Genomic DNA, 11,549 nt, shown 5'->3' on the forward strand with positions numbered 1-11,549 from the left:
TCAAATTCATCAATCTTTTCAAAGAATCAACTGTTAATCTATTATTTCATTTCCTACTCCAATATTTGTCCTATTTACTGCTTATTTAAAGTTTAATTTACTCGTCTTTCTACTTAAGGTGGAAGTTGAGGACTGTGATTTAAGACCTTTCTTATTTATCTAATAATATAGACATTTAGTGCTGTAAATAGTCCTCTAATTACTGCTTCAAAGGTATCCCACAATTTTTTATGTGTTCTCATTCCAGTTTGGTACAACATATCTTCCCATTTCTTTTTGATCTCATAAACAGCCCATGAGTTAAACATTGTTGTATAGTTTCCAGATACTCAGGAATTTTTGACAAAACTTCCTGTTATTAATTTCTAAGTTAATTCTATTGTGGTCAGGGAACTTGAGATTTTACAAAACATGATCTATTTTGATGAATGTTTCATGAACATTTGAAAGAAATATATATTCTGCTGTTCTTGAATGCAGTATCATATAAATGTTAATGAGGTAAGTTACTTTACGGTATTGTTCAAATTTTATATATCCTTTCTGATAATCTACTTGTTCTGTCAGTTATATTCAACTCTATCACTACATCTGTGGATTTCCCGATTTCTTCTGGCAGTTCTATTAGTTTTTGCTTCATATATTTTGAAGCCCTTTTATAAGTACACAGAAATTAAGTTTTTATGTCCTGATAATTTGAGGTCATTATCATTATAGAATAATTTTATATTTTCAGCTTACTATACTTTTCTGTGAAGCCTTCTTTGTCTGATATTAGCATAACCACTCCAGTTTTTTTCTTTTTTTTTTTTTTTTTGAGATGGAGTCTCACTCTGTCACCCAGGCTGCAGTACAAGAGCATGATCTCGGCTCACTGCAACCTCTGCTTCCTGGGTTCAAGCATTCTCCTGCCTTAGCCTGCTGAGTAGCTGGGACTACAGGTGTGTGCCACCATGCTCAACTAATTGTTTGTGTGTTTAATAGAGACAGGGTTTCACCATGTTGGCCAGGATGATCTCGATCTCCTGACCTCATGACCTGCCCGCCTCAGCCTCCCAAAGTGCTGGGATTGCAAGCATGAGCCACTGCTCCTGGCCTCCAGTTTTCTTTGGAATAGTATTAACATTATCCTTTTATTTGTAACCTGTTTGTATCTATATATTTAAAATGTGTTTCTTAATGTGGTACACAGACACCACGGAATACTTTGCATCATATGGATGCAACTAGAGGCTACTATCCTAAACAAATTAATCCACAGGAACAAAAAACCAAATACTGTATTTTCTCATTTATAAATGGGAGGTAAATATTGGGTACTCATGGACATAAAGATAGCAACAATAGATCACAGGGACTAATAGAGAAGAGAGGGAGGGACGGGATCATGGGATAAAGATCTAATCGTTGGATACTATGCTCACTATATGGGTGATGGGATCATTTGTATCCTAAACATCAGCATCATACAATACACCTGCGCTTGTACCTCCTGAATTTACAATAAAAGTTGAAATTATAAAAAGTAAATGAAATATATTTATTGTAGCCAGCTTATAGATGAGTCTTGCATTTCCAGCCAATCTGAAAGCTGTCTTTTAATGAGGATATTAAAACTTAATTGTATGTGATTAATTGTTAGATTTAAATATACCATATTGCTATTTGTTTCATCTGTCCTTTTTCTCTTTTTCATGCATTCTTTCAATTAATTGAATATTTTATAGCTCCATTTTATCTTCTCTATTGGCTTATTAGATATGATTTTTTGTTACTTTAGCAATTGCTTGGGGATATTTAATATTCACATTTAACTTACTGTACTGTACATTTTTGATTTATCTATAGTATATCTGTTTTACCTTAACTTCAAGTGATGTTAACCATGACACATATTGTAAGAGAACCTTATCACAGTATACTCCCATTTCTGCCTTCCTGTCTTTTGTGCTATCATGGGCATATATTTTATTTCTGCATATTTTAAACTCCACAATACATTATTATTTTTTCTGTGAATAGTCAATTATCCTTTACAGAGATTTAAATAGACAGGGGGAAAAAAGTACTTTTATTCTTACACACATTACTATTTCCAGTAATTTTTATTTTATTTTATTTTTTATTTATTTATTTATTTTTTTTTGAGACAAGCTCTCACTCTGTCACCTAGAGGTGGTGCAGTGGTGAGCTCTTGGCTCACTGCAACCTCTGCCTCCTGGGCTCAGGAGCCGCTCTCATTTCAGCTTCTCAAATAGCTGCTGGGACTACAGGTGTGTGCCACCGTGCCTGGTTAATTGTTTTTTATTTGTAATTTTTTTAAGAGAGATGAGGTCTCACTGTATTGCTCAGGCTGGTCTCAAACTTCTGGGCTCAAGCAATCCTCCTGTCTTGGCCTCCCAAAGTGCTTGGATCACAGGTGTGATCCACTGTGCCCAGCCTTCAGTACTTTTTATTCTTTATGTGCATTTCATCTGTATTTTTATGTCTGAAGGTCTCCTTTAGCATTTCTCATAGTGTGTCTCTAGTGGTGATTAATTCTTGCATCTCTTGTATATCTAAAAATGTATTTATTCCAAGTTTCTATTTAAAAGTGGTTTTCATTGAGTATAGAATTCTTGAATTTAGTTTTTCTTGATAGCATTTTTTTTTAGTATTTGAGAAATGTTCTACTGTCTTCTAACTTGCATTGTTTCTCTTGAAAAATATGATGTAATTCTTATCTTTATTACTCTCTACTTAACATGTCTTTTATTCTCTGGCTTTTTTTGAGATAGCCTCTTTATGACAGTTTAGAGAATTTGACGATGATGTGCTTTGGTGTAGTTGTCTTCATGTCTTTTGTGTTTGGAGTTCATTGATCATCTTGGATCTGTTAGGTTTTAGTCTTTATAAAATTTGATACAAATTCAGCCATCACTTCTTCAAATATTTTTGTCTTATCCTTTCTTATTTCTTATGTAGATTTCAATAAAACTTATTCCACGTCTCAGTGATTCCCCTCTTTTTCTACATTTTTTGTCCTTTTCTACATTTTTTGTCTTTTTCTTTCTGTTTTTCATTGCATAGTTTAGTTTTCTAGTTATATCTTCTGCAATGTCTAATCTGCCAATAATTCTATTTAGTGAATTTTTTAAAATCTCTAAGTATAGCTATTATTTCTAGAAATATGATTTGGATTTCTTGTTTATGTCATATATCTACTTAACTTGCTTGATCTTTCCTCTGGCTTTTGGAACATCTGGCATACAGTTATAATAACTGCCTTTATACCTTTGTCTTCTAACATCTGTTTAAGTTCGGGGTTCATTTTGATTGACTGAGCTTTTGAATATAAGTCATATTTTTCTGCTTCTTTGCATACCTGTTAATTTTTTATTAGATGCCAGACACTAAGAATTTTATCTTGTTGGGTACTGGATATTGTCATATTTCTCTAAGTCTTCTTGTGCTTTGTTATCAGATGCAATTATTTATTGTGGAACCACTTGATTTTTTTGGACCTGGCTTTCCTGATTTGTTAGGCAGGTCCAGAGTAATCCCAAGTTTAAGCCTAATTATTTTCTTTGTATCAGGCAAGATCCTTTGAGTGCTCAACCCAATGCCTTCAGAATTTAGCAGTTTTCCATTTCAGCTGGTGGCCACAGGCACTTTTTCAGACTCTGTGTGAACACCAGCTACTGTTTATGCTAATCTTTCTATGAGGCTCTTTCTCCTGACACAGGGAGTTTTCTCACATGCAATGTGCTGATTAGCACTCTTCAGAATATTTGAAAAGTACTGCCTGGAGATTTCTGGCATTCTCTCTCATGCAGCATTCTCCCCTGTTCTTCACATTTTAGCAGACTTTGCATCCCCAGATTCCTAGCTGCGTCACTTCAGTTGAAGACTTCTGGGCCCTCTCTGGGTTTTTCTTCCATAACTAAAACCAGAAAATGCATCATAAGCAATAAACTGAGGCAAGCACAACAGTCACCTCATTTGTTTCCCATTTCTCAAGGGATATTATTCTTTTTTGGCTTATAGCAATGTTTTAAAAACCATTGTTTAATATATTATTTCAAATATTTTAGTTGTTTCTGTCAGAAAAATGCAGCACCTGCTACTCCATCCTGACAAGAAGCAGGAGTCTCAAGTTGAAGTCTATGAGATAGTACAAGCTAACTTAAGACACCTTTGAAACGTTCTCTTGACTCTTTCTAGAAATATCTAAGAGATGTCTCACATGCGTCCTCCACCATTATCTGTACTTCTCCACCAGGGACTTAGTCTCACATGTGGCAATCCTAATCAAAATCTCAAATAAATTTTGGTAGATATCAACAAAGTGATTCAATCCTTTAGGCAGAAAGGCAAAGAGAAGAGCCATAAGAACTTTGAACAAACAGAACAAAGTTGGACAAACAAATCCTAACAATGACAATCCTGGTGAGGTTGCCAAGCAACTGGAACTCTCATTTACTGCTGGTGAAATGCAAAATGATACAACCACCTTGAAAACCAGTTTGTCTCACCCAGGTGCTGATACCTGAATGCTGAGCGTGAGCCCATGAAGATGAACCCTTTAACTAAGGTGAAGATGATCAATGAGCTGAATGAACAAGAGGTCCAGCTTGGGATGGCCAATAAGGTGTCCTGGCACTTTGAGTACAAGGACAGCGCCTGGATCTTCCTGGGAGGGATTCCTTGTGAATTAACTGAAGGGGACATCATCTGTGTGTTCTCACAATATGGGGAGATTGTTAACATTAATCTCGTGCGGGACAAGAAGACTGGGAAATCCAAAGGATTCTGCTTCCTCTGCTATGAAGACCAGAGGAGCACAATTCTAGCCTTTGACAATTTTAATGGGATCAAGATCAAAGGAAGAACTATCCGAGTAGATCATGTGTCTAACTACAAGGCTCCTAAGGACTTAGAAGAAATAGATGATGTGACCAGAGAGCTCCAGGAGAAGGGCTGTGGGGTTCATACCCCCTCACCAAGTTTGTCTGAGAGCTCTGAAGATGAAAAACCAACAAAAAAGCACAAAAAAGACAAAAAGAAAAGAAAGAAAGAAAAAGAGAAAACTGACTGGGAGGTACAGGCAGAGCAACCATCCTCTTCATCACACAGAAGCAAGACAGTAAAGGAAAAGGATGACCCTTGCCCTAAGAAGCACAGCAGCAAGAACTTGGAGAGAGCTCAGAAGTCAGAGCGCAGGGAGGGGCGGAAGCTCCCCAGGACTGCCTACTCTGGTGCAGCAGAGGACCTAGAGAGGGAGCTGAAGAAGGGGAAACCCAAGCACGAGTACAAGTCCTCATGTTGGAGGGAGGCAAGAGAAGAAAAGACCAGGGATAGGGACAGAGGACGGAGTTCAGACACACATTCTAGCCAACACAATGGGCGTTGCAAAGGGCGTGGTCATAGAAGTAGAAGTAGGAACCAAGATAAATCCCATAAGCATAAAAGGTCCCAGTGCTCCTGGGAGCGGGAGTCTTCCAATCCCAGTGAACGTAGGCGTCACTGAAGACTGTTAAGTTGCTCAGTAGATTTTTTTTAAATGTAGTCAAATTCAGTTGAGTTGTTACTATTTTTGCATCTAAAGCTTCTGGGGCTGCATTCTTTGAATCCCTTAAATATTAGAGTCATTGAGAGGGCTGCAGTTTCAACAGGTAGATATCCTGGATATTCTTTGTACCATCTATTGTTCTTGTACCAGCGTATGTATCTTGAATTTTGGTTCATAAATATGGCTCTTGAACCCATAGACCCCAGTTGGAAATGGAATTTTCAAGAAAAGGAAAATATCAGATGATTCTAGAATTCTAGGCTTTGTGTTAGATGTTTAGAGCCCAGCATTGTGGGAACTTTCCAATTACTAGGTTTGGACAACTTGATATGAATGAGTGGGATAGGATTTTTAAGATCAGCCAGCTCCATGCCCAAACCCTACTGTTTAAAAGAATTTTTAATATATTTTTTTCATTAAAACTTGCCTCTTTTCACATTTTTCCTTGCAATGTATTTATTATTAATTTGTATTGAAGTGAAATTCAGATAATATAAAGTTAACCATTTTAAAGGGAACAATTCAGTGGTATTTGGTACTGAACACCCACAGTGTTGTGTAACCGTCACCTTTGTCTACTTCCAAACCATTTTTTATCCCAAAATGAAACCCTGTACCAATTAAACAAGAACTCCCCATTTCCTCTCTCCTCCCTGTCCCTAGCCACCACCAGTTGACTTCCTGTTTATGGGTTTGCCTATTCTGAACATTTCATATAAATGGAATTATACAACTGTGGGGGAAAAGAAAAACAGATTGTCTGTTTCTTACAAATTTAAATAATTATACATTTACCATATGACCTAGCAGTTTCATTCTTGGGGATGGGATTAAAATGAAAACTTACTTTTATACAGATATCAGTATGCCAACATTTATGGTAGTTGTATCCATAATCACCAAAAACTGGAACCAAGCAATATGTTCTTCAACAGGGGAACAGATGAGCAACGAGTGATACCTTCAGGTAATGGACTACTATTCAATGATGACAAAAAAAGAATGAACTGTTGGTATATAAAATAGAATGGATGCATCTCAAATGCATTATGCCAAGGGAAAGTAACTAGACACAAAAAAGTAAATTATTTTATTTGTGTGATATTTGGGAAGAGCAAAACCTTAGGGACAATAAAAATAGTAGTAGGTGACAGTGATTAGTGCTTGGAGGAAAAGCTGAATACACGAGGGTATTTCGAGGGATTATGACACTATTTTATTTCTTGACTGTAGTGATGGTTTGTGACCCTATGTTTGCCAAAATTATAAACCAAAAAAAGTGACCCTACTGTATGTACATCAAAAAATAGAATTTAAAAATCTATATACTGAATATTGAAACACCCACCACTTTTCCATGACTCAGCTCCAAGAATGCAAGGCAACTAGGCATATTCCCCAAGGCTAGAGACTGGAAAATTCTTCTTTTGAGATATAAAAAGACTGAGTGGAGGATGAGGGCAAGATTTGCATATACTGACATTTAAGAAAATTCTCCTGAAACAGCTGGGCCTTTGCTATGAAACTCACATGAATTCCTGGTAGATATGTCCTGACTGTACACACATATTTCAAATAGTGTCTTAGTACAAACTGTCATCCTATAAGTCATAGGCATTTGATGAAAGTTTTTAACATGAAAAACAAAAACCAATACAAACATAAGAGGCAATAAAATTCAGTAAAAATGAGATGATCCACAAAGTTGAAAAAAATTTAAAAACCTTTATATTATTGAAGAGCTAAGAGAATATATTGACAATAAAAAAGACACAATTAAAAAATCCTGTTATTTAAATATAGAGTAGAAAAAATAAAAAATATCAGAAGGGTTGGAAAAGAAACTGCAGAATATGTCCCAGAAAGTGGAACTGAAGAAAAATGATAGAAAACAGGAAAGAAAAATTTTGGAAAGTTATATGATTAATTTGAAATCCTACATTCAAATAATAAGTCAAACAGAAAAAGAGAAGAAGAAAACAGAGAAGATATTTAGCCAATAAAAAATATAAAATAATTAACTGAAATAATGAATCCAGCAAAATAAGGAAGGACCCAACTGAAATGTGTCAGTATGATTTTTTAAAACACCAAAAATGGATACATTAAAAAATAAGATCCAAAAAGTTTCCAGAGAGAAAAGCCTGGCTGCATTTAAAGAATGAAGAATCAGAATGACATTATACTTCTTGTCTAAGACATTGGAAGCCAAAAGACAGTGGAGCTGTGCCTTCATGTATTCATGGGTATGGATTCATATCCAGCTAACCTGTCTAAAATATAAAGGCAATTAAAGATGACATTTTTAGACATTCAAAGTCTCAAAAGTATTACTTGACAATCCCCACGCACTGTTTCTCAGGAAGCTGCTGAATGGTGTGATGTAAAAAATAAGAGTCAAGAAAAACACCAACAGTAAATCTAAAACATAGGGCATCTCATACAAGAGAGAAACTAAAGGGAGTCTCAGTATGCCATCTTTGCAATAGGCCAGATCAAACCATCCAGATAGTAAGAGAAGGATAGGAAGATAAAATAAATGTCTCCAGGAGGAATCAAAGTGGAAATAATAGATTACCTGCTATGTTTTATCATGTGGAAAATAGTACCACATATAATCACAGATTTTATAGTTCTTTGACAAGTTTGAGAAAAATTTGTGATGGCAAACATTGTTTAATACTTATCAACAAAAATGAAGCAAATGAACACCAAGGAAAACATACAGTTTCCTTATTTTAAAAAATACAACCATAAAATAAGATTTCACTCAGCAGCAAACAATAGCTTCATAGCCATAAAAATGTAACTCTGGGCCAGCCACAGTGACTCACACCTGTAATCCCAGCACTTTGGGAGGCCAAGGAGATGAATCACCTGAGGTCAGGAGTTTGAGACCAGCCTGACCAACATGAAGAAACCTTATCTCTACTAAAAATACAAAAAAAAAAAAAAAAATTAGCCAGGTGTGGTGGTGCATGCCTGTAATCTAAGCTACTCAGGATGCTGAGGCAGGAGATTCACTTTAGCCTGGGAGGGGGAGGTTGTGGTGAGCTCAGATTGTGCCATTGCACTCCAGCCTGGGCAACAAGAGCAAAACTCTGTCTCAAAAAACAAACAAACAAAACAATGCAGCACTGATTATTGATTTTATTTAAAATACATTATGTAAGTGTATAGAAAGGATGAAGGAAGGAGGGCATGGAGGGGTGAGATAGTCTCATAAGAGTTGCAGATACTCCTCTTTCATACCAGGTACTCAGCAATGCCTAAAATGGAAAAAAATCAAAGTGAAAGTAGTATTTAAAATTGTGTAGATGATTATCAGAAGAAGTAACTAAAAGAAATGAAGAGGTTTCTTCTGAGATGTCCAACTGAGGGATTAGGGAGTGGTATTCTCTCTTGTATGTTCTAATTAAAACAAAAAACTGAATGCATGCTTTACTTTGATAAAATTATAATTTAAAAAATTTAATTGCAATCGCCTATTGTGAGACCGTCAGAGTGGAAGACTGTAGAATAATATTTTTAGAGAAATGGGAAGCTGTTTCTGTTTTTCACATCTGCCTAGGCATACAGCTAGCCCTGCTAGTTTCTAGGGAAGAAAAGCACAGTATGATTCTTAAGTTTCAGACTTTTTTTTATAATGTCATTTTCTTTAAAAAGAAGCCATGGTATAAGAACTCCTATGTTTTAAAGCTTTCATTTGAACTCTATTTTCTTTTTTATGGTCTTTTCAAATAGAATTATTTTTCTGCCAACATCAGTAGTCACCTGGCACTTTAATGCCAGTGTAGTTCTCTACCCTAGACAGCTGATGACCAGCCTATATAATAAGATCGCACCTGACATTATGAAATTGACATAACTAAATGTCAACATAGACAGGAAAATGTGGAATCAGACTTTAGTAGCATCAGCCTTTAGACTGCCCAAGAAAAAATTCTGCTCTCTGAAAAGGTCCCAGAATGATGTCTCAGGCTAAAGTCCTATGCCAAGGTTTGTGAGACTTCAGTGGTGAAATGCTTGGTATTTGGTCATGTGGTAAATTTTATAGACTCCAGAGAGACTTCTCAAAGAATTCCAGGGCTGGTTTAAAATACCTCACACTCCTGAGGGTGTGACTAATAAAATATAAACATGCCTCTGAAGGTCTCCAAGTACCTTGGAGACAAATTAATTCTGACTTGTGTGACATTTGTTGGCTCAGACATCTATGAATTTATCTTATTAGGCACTTTAAGAACACAGAAAATACGGATATTTTAGGGTAGTTTATCACAGGTGAATCAGGTAAAAAGAATTACACTGAATTTTACTTGTAAAATGTATATAGGTAAATTTAAAAGAAAAAACGTAATTAATCTATGATTCCAAAATTCACTGTGATTTGTTATATAGACAGCCTCTCATTTTGTCCAATTTTTTTTCCTCTAAATTTCAGCTTTCTTTTTTCTAGTCTTCTGAATTAATTTTTTTTCATTTTATTTTTTCCCCAAAGCTATTTGGAAGACATATATTTTATTTCTAGTCTTCAAGTAGTTGTCCTTAAAATTTTAATACGTTTAAATGTAAAAAAAAAAAAAAATACAAAAATCTAACATTAATCAGTATCTTTATGTGCCTCCTGAATAATTTAAGGACTTAAGATGTTTAAACACAATCACTCATCTCAAAGATTACACACCCTTGTAATCTAGCCTTTTATAGTGTCTCTGATATTTTTTCTTTTTTTAAATTATACTTTAAGTTCTGGGATATATGTGCAGAGCGTGCAGGTTTATTACATAGTTATACACATGCCACGGTGGTTTGCTGCACCCATCAACCTGTCATTAGCTGTTTCTCCTAATGCTATCCCTCCCTTAGCTCCCCACTCCCTGACAGGCCCCAGTGTGTGATGTTCCCCTCCCTGTGTCCATGTGTTCTCATTGCACAACTCCCACTTAGGAGTGAGAACATGCAGTGTTTGGTTATCTGTTCCTACATTAGTTTGCTGAGAATGATGGTTTCCAGCTTCATCCATGTCCCCGCAAAGGACATGAACTCATCCTTTTTTATTGCTGCATTGTATTCCATGGCGTACATGTGCCACATTTTCTTTATCCATTCTATCATTTATGGGCATTTGGGTTGGTTCCAAGTCTTTGCTATTGTGAATAGTGCTGCAATAAACATACATGTGTGTGTGTCTTTATATAGAGTGATTTATAATTTTGGGGGTATATACCCAGTAATGGATTGCTGGGTCTAATGGTATAAAGACACTTTAGGCCAATATCCCTGATGAATATCAGTGTGAAAACCCTCAATAAAATACTCACAAACTGAATCCAGCAACACATCAAGAACCTTATCTACCACAATCAAGTTGGCTTCATCCCTGGGATGCAAGGCTGGTTCAACATATGCAAATCAATAAATGTAATCCATCACACAAACAGAGCCCAATTACAAAAACCACATAATTATCTCAATAGATACAGAAAAGGATTTTGATAAAATTCAATATCCCTTCATGCTAAAAACTCTCAATGAACTGTTACTGATGGAATGTATCTCAAAATAATAAGCTATTTATGACAAACCCACAGTCAATATCATACTGAATGGGGAAATGCTGGAAGCATTCCCTTTCAAAACTGGTACAAGACAAAAACGCCCTCTCTCACCACTACTATTCAACATAGTACTGAAAGTTTTGGTCAGGGCAATTAGGGAAGAGAAAGAAGAGGTGTTCAGATAGGAAGGAAGTCAAATTGTCTGTTTGCCGATGACATGATTGTGTATTTAGAAAACCCCATCATCTCAGCCCAAAGTCTCCTTAAGCTGATAAGCAACTTCAGCAAAGTCTAAGGTTACAAAATCAATGTGCAGAAATGACAAGCATTCCTATACCCCAATAATAGAGAGCCAAATCATGAGTGAACTCCCACTCACAATTGCTACAAAGAGAATAAAGGACCTAAGAATACAATTTACAAGGGACCTCAATTTC

At 35.8% G+C, this 11,549-nt stretch overlaps 1 pseudogene; it reads left to right on the forward strand.

Annotated features, from left to right (window-relative positions):
- Positions 1-4,555: 4,555 nt before the first annotated feature.
- Positions 4,556-5,511, forward strand: LOC116527246 (annotated as a pseudogene).
- Positions 5,512-11,549: the final 6,038 nt, after the last annotated feature.

This window comes from Sapajus apella, unplaced genomic scaffold (assembly GCF_009761245.1).
Source record: "Sapajus apella isolate SASKATOON/1434 unplaced genomic scaffold, GSC_monkey_1.0 scaffold53, whole genome shotgun sequence".
In the NCBI taxonomy this organism is placed as follows: domain Eukaryota; kingdom Metazoa; phylum Chordata; class Mammalia; order Primates; family Cebidae; genus Sapajus; species Sapajus apella.